Below are 15,582 nucleotides of genomic sequence, written 5' to 3' on the forward strand. Positions count from 1 at the left end.
GCATGTACATACGGCCGGTAGGAATTAAAAGCTTGAAAAAGTGTTCCCAAAATGTCTCAAAAAGCACATGAAAAAAAACACACAAAATGACAAAACACCATAAAAAATTACAACAAAAATAGACTTAACCTTTCTGAAATTACAAAAAAACACAAAATGACAACAAATACACACATTTTTTCCAAAATGACTTGAAAAAACATGCAAAATGACAAATAAACTATGGAAAATGACAACGAAAATACACAAAATGGTTCCAAAATGACTTACAAGACACATAAAATACACACAAAATGACACAGAAACCACAAAAATAGGCAAAATATTTCCAAAATGACAAATAATCACACACGACGACTACAAAACTATGAAAAATTACAACAAAAATAGACAATGCTTCCAAAATGTCCCAAAGAACACATGAAACATATGAAACAAAGTGTTAGAATAACGCCTCGACTGCCAAATTCAGACAAAGTGAACTCACACTCGTAAATACTTAAAAATGTCTTTCTAATCCGTTTTAACGTGACCAGAAACCTCAGAAAAGTGTTCAAGTTTTACACAACTCTGACATATCTGACCCCCCCCCCATCTGACCGCTGTCTGTGAATCTGTATTTGTTTGCTCAAAGTGTCCTGCACACAACTTTTGTATGTGTCACACACACTGAGGTTCATTTATGTGCGACACACACACATTTACACACACTTTGTCTTTTTTTTTGACTCGGACTTGTTGCGTTTGTGCTGTTTACGTCACGGTCTGAACTCCAAACTCAATCTGTTTATAGTTCTAGGTAAAAACTCACTACAGGAGTGATACTGCAGTGCCTTACAATGGTTACACACACACACACACACACACACACACACACACACACACACACACGATGCTAGTGTGTGTGTGTGTGTCCTCTTGGCTGTGAACACGTGTGGTGAAGAAGTGTTGCTGAGAAAATCAATAAATATCTGAACCTTCCCAGTGTGACGTTCTGCGTCTTGATTTGTGACCCGTAGAGAGCGGCGTAGCGTGACGCGGCTTTAAACTGATGTTTGTGTGTAAAACGCTGACCTTTGACCTTCCACGAGCAGGAAGAGGACAGCGCTGTGAGGAGCAGCAGAAGAGAATCACGCTGTATTACGTTTGACAGAAGCAGAATCAGGACGATGGAGACGTCTGGAGCAACACAACAAGCACATTGGAACATTTCTAAGGATCTAAACCCTCTGTAGCACCTGTTCAATGCGCTGAACAAACGAGTCATCACAACTCAAACTAAAATCTGTATTTACATAAAACATCTAGGAAAAGGATGCAATTTCAATATTAATGTCCCCAAAAGCATGTAAGGCGTCGACAATATCCAGGCAATGAGTGACAGGATTTTCTTTTTTGAATTTAATAGATTTTTGTGACCATTTTTTTTTATTTAATTTGAGGAAATTAAATGAAATCATTTCAGGAAAATTGGAATTCTTTGAACAATTTGAGATCTAAAATGGCTGCAGCCATGTGATAAAAGCATGGGGAAAATTCTGAACCTCCAAATCTTACTGAGTTTCATTGAATTTGTTACAATACTTTTTAAACTTTCTCCTGCGGAGCAAATCGGACGGTCTATAGTGGTGGTTCTCAACCTTTTCAACCCACGACCCCCAAAAATAAAGGTCTCAGAGACCAGGGACCCCCACTGTAACTGAAGGTGGTTGAACACAGACATGAACATTGATGAACAGTCATGTGGAGACAGAACCATCTATAAGGGGGAATAAAGGGGAGATTTTTGGGGTTCATCCATAAAGTCAGTAAAATAATGGTCTATTGTTCTATGAATCTGTGATAACCACATTTATTTATTTATCTGAATAATATCCACTGTTATCCAGGAAGTTTATTATTATTTCTGCTATAGTATATAGTCATTTAGAAGATTTAAATGTTTGTTTTAATTAAAAAAAATAAAATAAAAAAAAAAAACAGAAATTGGTTAAAAGTTGCAAATTAGAGTGGCCAAAAACGGACAGAAAAAGTGGTAAAAAGGGTTCAAAGTGTCAATATTGGCTTAAAATTAGGAAGTTTAAACTGGCAAATAATAGGTATGGCAAAAATAAGCATGAAATATGAAGAAAAGAGGTTAAAAGTGACAGTAATTGTTCAATGTGTTCAACATTAGGTTTAAAAGTGCTGAAAATGTCTTGAAAACACATAAGTGTGCAGAAAAGGCATTGAAATGTAATAGAAGTGATAGAAATTTAAGTAATGTAGCAACAATGTATTAAATGAAACAAAAATATGGCAAGTAAAAGTTATTAAAATAGGTTCAAATATGGCAAGAGTTGGACAAGAATTGTCCCTCGTCAGCTTCCGTAGATTTGACTTTATTAGCAAACCTTCCACTTTTCATCATGATATTGTATTTTAAGTTAATTTTCAAAATTTCATCTCAACATTTTATTTATTTATTTATTTGAACTTTATTCTCAACATTTTGACTTTTTTCTAAATCTGCGCAAAATTATTTTCTCCATCAAAATCCACTTCTGTAGAAAGTTAAAGGAAAAGTGCTGAAAAGTGTTTTTTTTTCCATTATTAAGCATTAAACAACATGTTATAAAATATGAGGCCTGGACATATTTTTCCCCAATCTGCCCCTAATGAACATTTCACCCATTTAGTCGTAGAATCTAAAGCTGCTCAGTTGTATTTACAGATCAAAGCAGACCTAGGTTTGTGTTTTAGTTCTTTGAAGTGCAGACTTTGATCTTTCCACACTAATGGTGGAATAACGTCCTCACGTCTCCTCTGTTTACTGCTCCTCAGGTCCCACACATGGAGTTTTACCGTCCACCACAAACAATCATGGCTTTTTTTTTTATGGGAACCATTTCACATGCTGCTGTAGTTGGACATGAACCCATGAGCTGCTGTTTAAAGTCAGAATCACAGAAAAAAAAGACTCATTAGACTCATTACTCTGTCTCCAGCTTCACTCACCAGTCTCACCTGATCAACTCATCAGAGGAAGAAGAAGCTAACGGGTTCCAGACGTTCCCGTTCTCTCTCTCTCTCTCTCTCACACACACATGCACACGCACACACACACACACACACACACACACACACACACACACACACACACACACACACACACACACACACTAATATTTCAGCTACTATAGTTCTGTTTGTATAGAAATGTTTTCTAATTATTGATTATTAATTTATCTTTTTCCTTTAAATTATTTATACATCCTTTTGGTCGCCAGATGCCTTCAAGAAATGAAGAATTTTAGCTCATTTTTGCTTATTTTTCACTCTTTTTCTGCAACTACACCAAACTTGTCATATTTTAACCTATTTTTATCACTTTTTCTTGCCTAAATTTGCTCCTTTTAATGTATTTTTACTACATTACTCCCATTTCTGCCACCTCTCCATCACATTTCAATGCATTTTCTGCACATTTTTCTGTTTTCAAGCCATTTTCAGCACTTATATAAACCCTTTTCGGCATATTTCCCACCTAATGTCACATGTTGACCCATTATTGTCACTTTTAACCTCTTTTCACCATATTTCATGCTTATGTTTCGCCAATTTAAACTAATTGTTTTTACTTCTAAGCCAATATTGACACTTTGAACCCTTTTTACCACTTTTTCATTTTTGATTTCTGATTAAAACAAGGATTTACATCTTTAAGATGACTATAAACTATGGTACAAATAATAATAAACGTTCATGGATAACAGTGGATATTATTCAGATGAATAAATAAATGTTTATCACAGATTCATACAACAATGAACCATCATTTTGCTGACACTATGGATTGAACCCCAAAAATCTCTCCCCTTTATTCCCCCTTATAGATGGTCCTGTCGTCTCAGGTACAGTGGGGGTCACCGGCCTCTGGGGCCTTTATTTTAGGGGTTGCGCGCTGAAAAGGTTGAGAATCACTGGTTTAAACCTAGTGTAAGATTATTCTAATGTTAAAGAAAAGATAGTCAGAGAAAACGCTTTGTTTTACGCACATGGGTGACCCTCAAACCACCCCCTACTGGTGTAACACAGTACAGGCCTGGTGTGTGTGTGAGTGTGTGTGTGTGCACGTGTGTGTGTGTGTGTGCGGTTTCATGTGCCTTCATATTTACAGTTAGTGAATGTTTTGTGAACAAAGGCTCAGTGTGTGAAGAGCAGAAGAATGTGGTGTAGAGATCCATCAGAGATAAGGACCCAATGTACGGGCTAATGAGGAGCTAATGTGAAACAGACATGTGAGCACCTTACAGTCAACGCTCAGGGTATATTTAACATCCGTAACCATGGAGAAGAAAAACAAAAAAAAAAGACCGCATTTTTTTCTTTTTCTGTCAAACGTTTCAATCATGGAGATCTGGGATTGATTTTCTCTAATAAAGTCAAAGTGGAAGAGAAACGCACAGTGATCAGCCAATCAGGTTCAAGTATGTTTACATTAAGATTATTTCATGTCACAGAAGATTAAATAACTCTTTATTACTGCCTTGTATCTTATTTTCAATGCATTTTGGGTTAAAAGTCATGTTCAGATATTATTTACTATTTAAAGGCAGAAAAATATACAAGGCAAGAAATTACACATCACACACAAAATAACAAAATTAAACAGTTTGACCAAAAAAAACTGAAAAATATACAAAATAACCTTCCCCCCCAAAAAATAAACTGACTACAAAAACATATACAAAATGACAACAAAAGCAGAAAACAGAAAAATATTTACAAAAATACAAAGAAAATTACACATCACAACAAAAACAGAAACGACAAAAATATCCAAAATAACCAGAAAAGATAACAGAAAAATATAAAAAGCAACAAAAGTACAAAATAATTACACATCACACACAAAATGATAACAAAAAAAGAACAGTTTGACTACAAAAGCAGAACAAATAATAAAAATGACAAAAATAAAAAATTTTACTCCAAAAAAAAAATAAAAAAAAATATAGATATACAATATATATACAAAACGACAAGGAAAAACACTGAAAAAATACACAAAAATACAAAAAACACAGAACATTAATGAAAATATAGAAAAATTAAAACATCCACAAAGACCACGTTGAATATCCTAAAATCACCTGATACACAATCCAGGTCTGATCCAGAGGAAACTCAAACTGATCGGTCAATTACAAACCAAGATACAAATTTCTTAAATTCCGCCAATGAAGTGAAATAGGGATTTTTTCAATTTTTGAGAAGTATACAGTATTTATCCTGATCCCCTTCAAAATGTAATGGAATCTTCCATGGCCTATAAGCTCTATCTTTGGTTAAAACGTAGTCTGACCAAAGTACTTTATATTTGATATTTGTACTTGAGTTACATGCAGTATTTGTAGTTGAAATGTGGCGTGTGTGTGTGTGTGTGTGTGTGTGTGTGTGTGTGTGTGTATCTTTATCTTTGACCTGCTGTGTTTTCATTGGACCAATAACAAAAGGGAGTTGATGGAGTTCTTTAACCTGCAGTGAACACCACCCATCCTCACACACACATCCATCACATGCACGCCTCATATCTACTGCTATTACCCAGAATGCACTCTGTTTTCATAGGAGCCAGCCAGGAAATGAGCTTTATAAGGCTGGAGACACACACACACACACACACACAAACACACACAAATACACACACAGAAAAACCACAAAACATCCTGAATAGACTAAGTGGGGCCAGACAAGTGCTCCACCTGACACACACACACATAAACACACACACGCACACACACACACACACACAGAACAATGTGGGCGTTCTGACCCTGCTGGCCAACTACCGGTCATTGGGAAGGGGAGTTTGGAGCTAGTTGGTAGAAGTCTGATGGGAATACCTGCAGGGCAGCGAACAATGTCCTGGTTCCTCCGCAGCGATGACCAAGTCTTTAAAGCGTTGGCACACAAAGGGTTTGGTCTCAGGAAGTGGGAGGAAGTGGCCCCGGAGAGAAGGACAAACCCAGAGAACCGTGTGGAGGAGAGACGTCGCTGCTTCACACACAATCCAACACGTACAGTAGAAGTCAGAGTGGAACCTTAATGTCACTGAGTCCACTCTATGTCAAAGGCCTGGAACACAACGTTACTTTAGAACACATTGTGTTAAGAACTTTCATCTATCGACTACAACAAAATATGTCCTGTACGGAAAAAGTGTCCACTAAGACAAGACGTTTTCAATACGACAAAATAATGTACTGGACAGTTTTCTGCTCAAACGACAAAAACTGTGCAGTACAATAAATGCATAAGTTACAACAAAGTGTCCAGTACGACAAACCCATAAGTTACGACAAACGCATAAGTTACAACAAACTGTCCAGTACAATAAATGCACAATTTGCAACAAAGTGTCCAGTACGACAAACGCGTAAGTTACGACAAACGATTAAGTTACAACAAATGCGTAAGTTACAACAAACTGTCCTGTACAATAAATGCATAAGTTACAACAGTGTCCAGTACGACAAACGCGTAAGTTACGACAAACGCGTAAGTTACGACAAACGCGTAAGTTACGACAAACTGTCCTGTACAATAAATGCATGTTACAACAAAGTGTCCAGTACGACAAACGCGTAAGTTACGACAAATGCGTAAGTTACGACAAACGCGTAAGTTACGACAAACTGTCCAGTACAACAAACGCGTAAGTTGCGACAAACGCGCAAGTTACGACAAACGCGTAAGTTACGACAAACGCGTAAGTGACGACAAATGCGTAAGTTACAACAAACGCGTAAGTTACGACAAACTGTCCAGTTCAATAAATGCATAAGTTACAACAAAGTGTCCAGTATGACAAAAACTGTACTTTATGACAAAAACTGTCCAGTACAACAAAAAGTGTCAGTTCGGACAAAGCCATCAAACAGGAAAAAATTGTCTATCATGAAAAAAGTTTGTTTTCATAAGAAAACGTTTCCAACAGCAAAGCGAAAATGGAAAGTCTGAGAAAAACTGTTATTTTGCACGTGTTTCTCACCAAGATTTTTTTTTTTTTGGTAACGTTAGCGATATGCTCAACTAGCGATGACTGACAATCGTATTGGTATGTATTGATAACAGTGAATAAAAATAGTTTTAATGGATTAGAGATCCATGATGTGGCCTAAAGTTGGTATCAGTTAATGTCAGAGTCAGAAATGAAGTGTTGGCCATGAAGCTCATATTAAACATTCCTACTGTTAGGAACAGCAAAAATCCATCAAAAAGGTTTTCTCTTACAGTATCTTACAGTCATCGCATGATTCAAAGACTTGTTTATGGAGCAAAACCCAACAAAGCTGCTTTTGAATGTGGACAGAAACAGAACCAGAGGAAAGTGATTTCAGGGTTTTTGTTTTCCTTCGGGCCATGAACGTATCGTAGCTGTACAGTGGTTAGCATTGCTAGAAGTCGGCGTTTATGGATTCTTGGAATCCAGAAACGTCAATTTTGGGTCCCTGATTCAGTTTCTGTCAGGAATCTCCTGCAGTGGATGCAGAAGAACCTCAACATGTGCTTTTATTTTGAAGGGGACTCACTTGGTTCAAACCAAACAAACTAAACGTAATAATTCAGACAATATGAGGGGATGAAATTGTTTTTTAAATAAAACCTGCTGTAGGAATAAGAGCAGCGAGTGCACATTATGTGAAACAATGTTGGATATGAAAGGTCACGTGACCGCTCAGGATCGCGTTACGGAGAGAACGAGAAGGGAACGTTTCAGCGTTGCCTCTCAGCCGCAGAGGAAGAAATCACATGTGATTAGAATTCCTGTCCAACATTCTGACACTTAATGTGGTATTAATGTGCGCTGCGTTCAGGCACAGCGGGACATACCGACGTTATGGAGCAGGTGCTGTTAAAAAGAAGTGACAGGTATTCCCGCTTCAGGAATACGAGAAGTTCAGCCGCTATTAGTGCAGCTACAGGTCAGCGCGTGTGTGTTTCTAACAATAATAGAATTTGTCTTTTACAGCAGTGGGTTTTTTTCCAGTCATTTAAAAAAAATATATATATTTTCTCTTCATATTAAAAATAAAAATTTCAGGTAACTTATTTTGTTAAACTGATTTTTCATACATGTACATTATACATTGCGTTTGATCATTTTAAGCTTTATTGTAATTTCCGCGAAAGTTATTTTATTTTCATATTGTTATTATTCTAATTTTTTCTTACTGTTATTTTTCCTGTTTTGATACATTTTAGATTTTTTTCGTTTTGCTTATTTATCAATCGCCCACGCGTGAGAAGTGCGCCGCCTCTATGTACTGGGTCTATGGGAGAGAGCAGTGTGAAAGCTGCTCCAGTGTCAGTAGTGCTTCAAAAAGTGCTCGGGTTGGGCCAAACGAGGTGTCAGTGGAAAGGTCTGTTCCGCCCGAGTCCGGATATGTGCATCCCTCACAGGTAGAGTCTGAACTGCGCCCACTAGAGGCAAAAAATAAAAGTGCGGTGTAAAAAAAAGTGCTAGTTTCATGGAAAATGTAGCACCAGCCGACGCATTTTATTCTCGCCCATCCCCACTTTAAACACCATCAGTCGCAAATCAAGGTTTAGAAAGTACCAGTTTACTGACACCTGTTATTGGAAGTGTGTGGGACATGCTGCGTAACTGAACCCCTTCAAAATAAAAGCACAATGTAATTTTCTTTGCCCAGGAAATGATTTGGATCCTTTAAAAACACAATTTTGGGCCCTGTAGCTCTAATCTACACAGTATTAGGACAGAGGTCAAATAGGTGAAATAAAGACAGCGAGAGTTTTTTTTTTTTTAAATCGTTGTACAAACATTTGGGTGAATTCCTTTGACAACACTAAACTTCAATGACAATCGACACATAGTCAGGTACTGGGATCGAACCCCCAACCTCTCGATCAGAAGACAACCCACTACCACCTGAGTCACCTGACATGAGCCGCCATGTGCGCCAACTAAGGCGCGTGGTCCAATAAGGCAGTGGTTCTCAACCTTTTCAGCCCGTGACCCCCAAAATAAAGGTTCCAGAGATTAAAACATGAAGCTCTCGTCCTAGTTTCCCTGTAAATTCATTTTAAAACAGGGGGAAAAAAAATGCTGCTTGTTTGGCTTTTTCCCATTTTTGGTTTTAAATTAATAAGCCCAAAAAAAAAAAAAAAATCAGTTTTTTCTATTTTTTTTTTATTTGACTTCGAAACAAAATAAGAACGAAGGGTACACGGATTCTCACGTTACTGTAATTAGAGTTGTTTTTACGGTGACTTGTACTTTTTTTTGAGTACATTTCTAAATCAGTTATTTTACTTGTACTTAAGTACGTTTTAAAAGAAGTAAATTAATTTGTTACATTTCTACACCCAACCGCGTAAATTATTATTATTATTTTTTATTTTTTAAATGATCAACAAACATTGTGAAAGTACAAAAAAATGAAATGTCCAGACAACAATCAAATGCATCACATCATAGCCGACCAATCAGATTAAACGTAATATAAGACGTCAAAACAGCGTTGAATGCTGGTTATTTTCTCAGTTTTAGAGTTGATAAATGTAGCTACTTAGAGTCGGACAATTTATTTTATTTCAAATGAAATGTATTTATACTTTGAGTACTATTTAACTAAGCTACTTAACAGTACTTCTACTTGAGTAGAATATATCAGTATTCTTTACATCTCTGTCAGAAATAGGTCAAATACATTTGTTAGCATAAAAAGTGGTTTTGGGGTTTAGCTCATCTTTAAACTTTAAACACATTTTCAGTTTCCTCAATAAGATGCTTTAATGTTTAGAAAGTTGAAAATGTAAAAATCTGGAACTCATTGAACACATTGAAGTAAAATAAATGAACAATGTGACACAAGGAAGTCAAACTAAACTCTTGAATAAGGTAAACTATTGTTGACCAAAAGTGTTTTTAAGTCTTAATTTACATTGTTTGTTTGATAAAAGCTGATGTTTTCATGAAAGAGAAGTTTAAAATGGTTTTACCTGCCACACAGAGAAGATTGGTGGAGATTAATGATGATTAACGTCACCTGGTGGAAAATGTCCTCCAACTACGGCAAGCAAGGAGGTCCAAGAAGGCTCAGCACATAGATTCTGATTATCATTACAGGCTCAGCAAATAGAAGATTATTATGATTATTACAGGTGTTAATTCATCTACTGATGATTTTAACAAAATAAACCAACAAAATAAGAGCGTAAAGAGTTTAAATATCGATCTTTTTCAGCTTTTGTGTGCATTGATGAGAGCCACAGCATCATTAGCATCAGTTTTACTAATGCTCAATTTAAATGAGGTTCCAGAGCAGTGATTCTCAACTGGTGGGTCGCGAACCTGTACTGGGTGGGTTGTGGACAGCGGGTCAAAAATAGATAAAGACATGTCTCATCATGTTGGACTTGTCTTTTATTTTGAAAGAAACTTTTGACAGGCATGCTGTTTAAAAAAAGATTATATGTGTTTTCAACAGCTACTTTTGAAAAAACTACATGTAAAAAAAAGAAAAAAAAAGTTGGTCGCGATGTAATGACCGTGGCAAAATGTAGAGAACCTCTGTTCTAGATCACTTCTGTCAAACTCAAGGCCCGGGGGCCAAATCTGACCCTTTTGGGCATCAAATTTGGGCTGCTTGAGAAAGTAAAAATGACAGAAAAACATGTAACATTTTGTGAATTATCAACTAATTGAGTTGCAGATATCTCAGCCCTTTCAAATACAAAAAATAAATTAAAATCCACAATATTTGCAGAGCTCAGTTTTAAATTGTTTGAAGAACTGTCAATTTTTCCAAAATCTGGCATATTTTCCTTGAATTATTCCACAAAATTCTCAAAATCAAGAAAATGTAAGAGAAGACCCTGAAGGGACTGATATACTCACATACTTTATCATTTATATATCATTTATACGTGGAAGTGGAGGGCCGCTGTCTCTGGCACCTTTATTTTGGCGATCTTGGGCTGACAAGGTTAAGAACCACTGCTATAGGAGCAGTTTTACACTCTGCTGCAACAGGTTGAATAAAGAAGAGTTCATGTCAGTGGAAACATGTCACTCTGTACGTTTCATCTCTTAAAAACGCTAAAGAAGGAACGTAAAACCCTCAGCGGGACGACAGCGAAACAGAAACAATAAACTCGTGGCCAATAAAACTTTTCATTGAGTCGGACTGCTGAGGCGGCGAAAGATTGTTTCAACAACTCGTTTATTACGCCGTCATCGGATCTCTGTAGTGTAAAGAGTTGATGTTTGTGCAGTTTGAGGCTTTTTGTTGAAATGTGACGATACCAAAGGTTTCTACACGTCTGACCTGCTCCTGAACCAAAGGAGGCGTGGCTCTTTAAATGTAAAGGTGGACAAACACGCGGTTCGCCCCCAAAAATAACGAGCCGCACAGATCGTTTTTCAAACTAGTGACTACCTTTAACCCCTCGCTGACCGAGCACCTCTTAACTGGTGCCATTAAGGCTCCATCACTGGACCGCTCTCCTGCTGGTTATTAATCACAGGAACGAGACTGGGACTGGGACTGGGACACCCATGTTTTAATGGTTACACCCCAGTGGTTCTTAAATGGTTTCTGTTGCTCCTCCTTAAAAGGGTGAAAGATTTTAAATAAATAAATTCAACAAAATGGGTCAAAAATGTGACCTTTATTGAAAAAAGGCAAAAAGATTTCTTCAAACTCTAGGAGGGGGTCCCCAGATGCCTTAAAGAAATTAAGAATGTTTTTTGAACAATTTGAGCCCATTTTTGCTAATTTTTACCATTTTTCTGAAACTACACCAAACTTGCCATATTTTAACCTGCTATCATCACTTTTTTTTGCTACATTACTCCCTTTTCTGCCAAATTTCAATTAATTTTCTGCAAATTTTTCCACCTTCAAGACATTTTTGGCACTTTTAAACCCTTTGTACCACTTTTCCACCTAATGTCACATATGTTGACCCATTTTTGTCACTTTGAACCTTTTTTCATCATATGTCCTGCTTATTCTTGACTGTTTAACCACATTCACGATTTATCATGCCCATTATTTGCCAGTTTAAACTAATTGTTCCTTCTTTTTTCTGCCAATACTGACACAAAAAAATTTTATGTCCATTTTTTGGACACTTTAATTTGCAACTTTAAACCAATATCTGTGTTTTTTAAAATCTCATTTCACCACCCAAAAATAAACTTCCAGGATAACAGTGGATATTGTTCAGATGAATAAATAGTGGTTTTCACAGATTCATAGAACAATGGACCCTCATTTTGCCGTCTCTACCTGATTGATGTTCAATGTCCATGTCTGTGTTCCACCACCTTCAGGTACAGTGGGGGTCCCTGGTCTCTGGAACCTTTATTTTGGGGGTCGCAGACTGAAAAGTTTGAGAACCACTGGTTTAAAACACATTTATAACGTCAAGGGCCGTTCATGTGAGTCTGTATTTCTGGCCTTTGTTGCTCTTCTGCACGTCATGTCCTGCACGGCTGAGATTTCTCTGCATTGTCTCTGCACACATTACTCAGCAGCTGAAGCATCTGGATGTGGTAATCGTCCAATTCAAAGAGTCATCCGACACCTCAGAGTCTTTCTTTCTCTGTGTGTGTTTTCCTCCAGGCCTCGCAGCGAGCAGACAAATATTTAGCGATGAGTCTGTGTGTGAATGCAACCTAATCTTCAGAGCTGAGTTTGTCTCTTTGCTCTCCCGGGCTCACCTGAGGTTATGTAGGGGAAGATTCCCACGGATCGCTGGTCTCGCCCGCTCACAAAACACATCAACAAAATCACCTTGATAACATCACTTTGTTTACATTTGGATTTTACATATTAATGTGGGTCGCACTGTGTTTCTGAGCTTTCACCTTGTTCTGTCATAAAACTCCATCCAACAACGATATGCCATTTATGCAACTGTATATAATTTACAATAAGCATTAAATAAATCAAAAACAATTATAATATTAAAAAAAATATTTATTAATTAAATGTATAATCTTTTAAAACTTTGTATCCATTTTTCATTGATTAATAAATCGGTGTATCATCTGCGTAGCTGTGATAATTTTGTCCATTAGAAGCATAACAAAAATGTTTAGGTCCTAAAACAGAACCTTGAGGAACTCCAGATGAAAACAAAGTGATTTTAAGAAGACTAAATCAAAGGTTCTCAACATTGTGGTTAAATTGGCAAAGATAAGCATGAAATATGGTGAAAAGAGGTTTAAAATGACAATAATGCGTCAACATATGTAACATTGGGTGGAAAAGTGGTTTAAAGGTTTATAACTGCCAAAAATGTCTTGAAAGTGGAAAATATGTACAGAAAAGGCATTGAAATGTGATGGAGAAGTGGCAGAAATTTTAGTAATGTAGCAAAAATATATTAAAAGGAGCAAAAACATGGCAAGAAAAAGTGATGAAAATAGGTTAAAATATGGTATAAGTTTGGTGTAGTTGCAGAAAAAGGGTAAAAAAAAGCAAAAATTGTCTCAATTTGTTCAGAAAATATTCTTAGTTCCTTGAAGGCATCTGGCGACCCCCTCCCAGTGTCTCACGACGCCAAATGGGGTCCAAACCCCAATGTTGAGAACCAATGGACGAAAGGACTACTGTTAAATCACAATATTCTCTTGATTTTCGTACTTGTAAGTATGTTTGAGCGGATTAAGGAAAAACATTGGAAAACAGGTGAAAATTCCGGAAGAATGATTTTTAAAAGTTTCCCAACTGAATGAATGGACAAAAAGATAAATGTTTAATATGTAAATAAATGGATGAGATGCTTCAAACGTCAGGAACGTCTCCATCCTCCAACCTGTGGGATTGTTTTGGTTAGAAAACAAAAAGCCCAAGAAGTTGTGAACGGGTTTGGAAACTGGAGCCCCATGTGAAGATTCAGCCTCAGGAGACACTGACTCATCCCCACCGTGAACTCGCATAGCTCACTCATTCTGAGTCTGTGACACGTACACAGATGTCCGACGCCCACACGTCCATAACCAAAGCCGTACGTAAACACCCTCACATGTAGAAGAAAGGTCTCAGGCTTCCTCTGAGGCCTCGGATTCATCTCACACAGATCAGACGGTCAGAAACGAGCTGAGACTCGCTGTGAAACCATGACTCAGCAATGACCGTAAGAAAAGACCCTTGAGGGGCTTCTTCTAATTTAAGACCTTCCCAAATGGTGGGTTGAGACCCCAAAGTGAGTCATAGTTTGTGTTCGAAATGTCACACTAACTTAGTAAATTTTTTTAATGGGATTTACGCTGGCAAACCAATGGTTCCCACTCAAAATCAATAAATCCAAGATGGCCACCATCTGTTTTTCCAGTTTGTATATTTCGTCATAACTTTGATTCTATTTGACATTGATCTCAGTGGGGAACTACAGGTTTTCATGGTCAAAGAATTCTTTAACATATCTTAAAATACAGTAAATTGTGGAGCAAGATCCAAGATGGCCGCCATCCATATTGCGAATTTCAATCTTATCACACAACAGTGGAGCATTTTGCCACTACGATCAGGTTTCTACGTCTAACAAAGCCAAAGTTATGGTAAGATTTAAATTCTGTCCCTTGGGTGAGTAAAAAAGTTAAGAAAAAGATCCTACACTTTTATTTTGAAGGGTACTTTTCCTATTTATAACACTAGATGGCGATAGCTTACAAGGCTGATTATTTGGCCCTATTTCTCGATTCTATTCTGATTATTGAAGTCGATTTTCAATCAGTAACTATTAAGGGTGTAACAAAACATGTATTTGTATTGAACCGTTTCGGTACAGGACGTTCGGTTCGGGTACAGGGTCAGGAACGGGTGAGTTCCCGTAACGGAAGTTGCGTGTGTTTACTTCCACCTGGAGCTACATGTGCAGCCTGTACGTCATGGCAAACGTTAGCTAGAAACCAGAGCTGGAGGACCCTGTCGCTAAAGTCTCCTGCTTGGGAACACTTCGGCTTCCAGTGGATAAAACGAGGGCAGTGTGCCGATATTGTTCAGTATGTTTCCGGGAACACGACGAACATGCTACTCACTTGAAACGGCGCCACCCGAGTGCGAATATCAATGAGACAAGAAAGAAAACGTCCTTAGTGCAAACGCAGCTGACTTCGGCATTTAAGCAGCCTCTGCCTAGTAATCCAGATCTGGTCTTTACATTATTTATTACGGAAGCAGATTAGGGCCAATTTAAATGGGGAAAATAAATTTGGGCAAATCAAGAATAAAGTTGAGATGATGAGATTAAAGTTGATTTTTTGAAAATAAAGCTTAAATATAATGTTGTGATTAAAGTTGAAAAGACAAATTCAAAATACAATATCGGGATTAGTGATAAAAGTCGGTTTGCTAATGAAGTCAAATCAACGGAAGCTGAAGAGGGCCAATTTAATCTCGACATTTCGACTTTATCCTCGATTTGCCCAAAACTATTTTTTCCATCAAAGCTGGCCCTAATCTGCTTCCGTTACATGTAATTGTGCATTTTAAATTAAATGTTTTATTTTTAGCTGAATGAGTAAATATTAACCAACAGCCAAAAAAGCTGTAATGG

The sequence above is a fragment of the Gouania willdenowi genome, chromosome 18 (genome assembly GCF_900634775.1).
Source record: "Gouania willdenowi chromosome 18, fGouWil2.1, whole genome shotgun sequence".
Lineage (NCBI taxonomy): Eukaryota > Metazoa > Chordata > Actinopteri > Blenniiformes > Gobiesocidae > Gouania > Gouania willdenowi.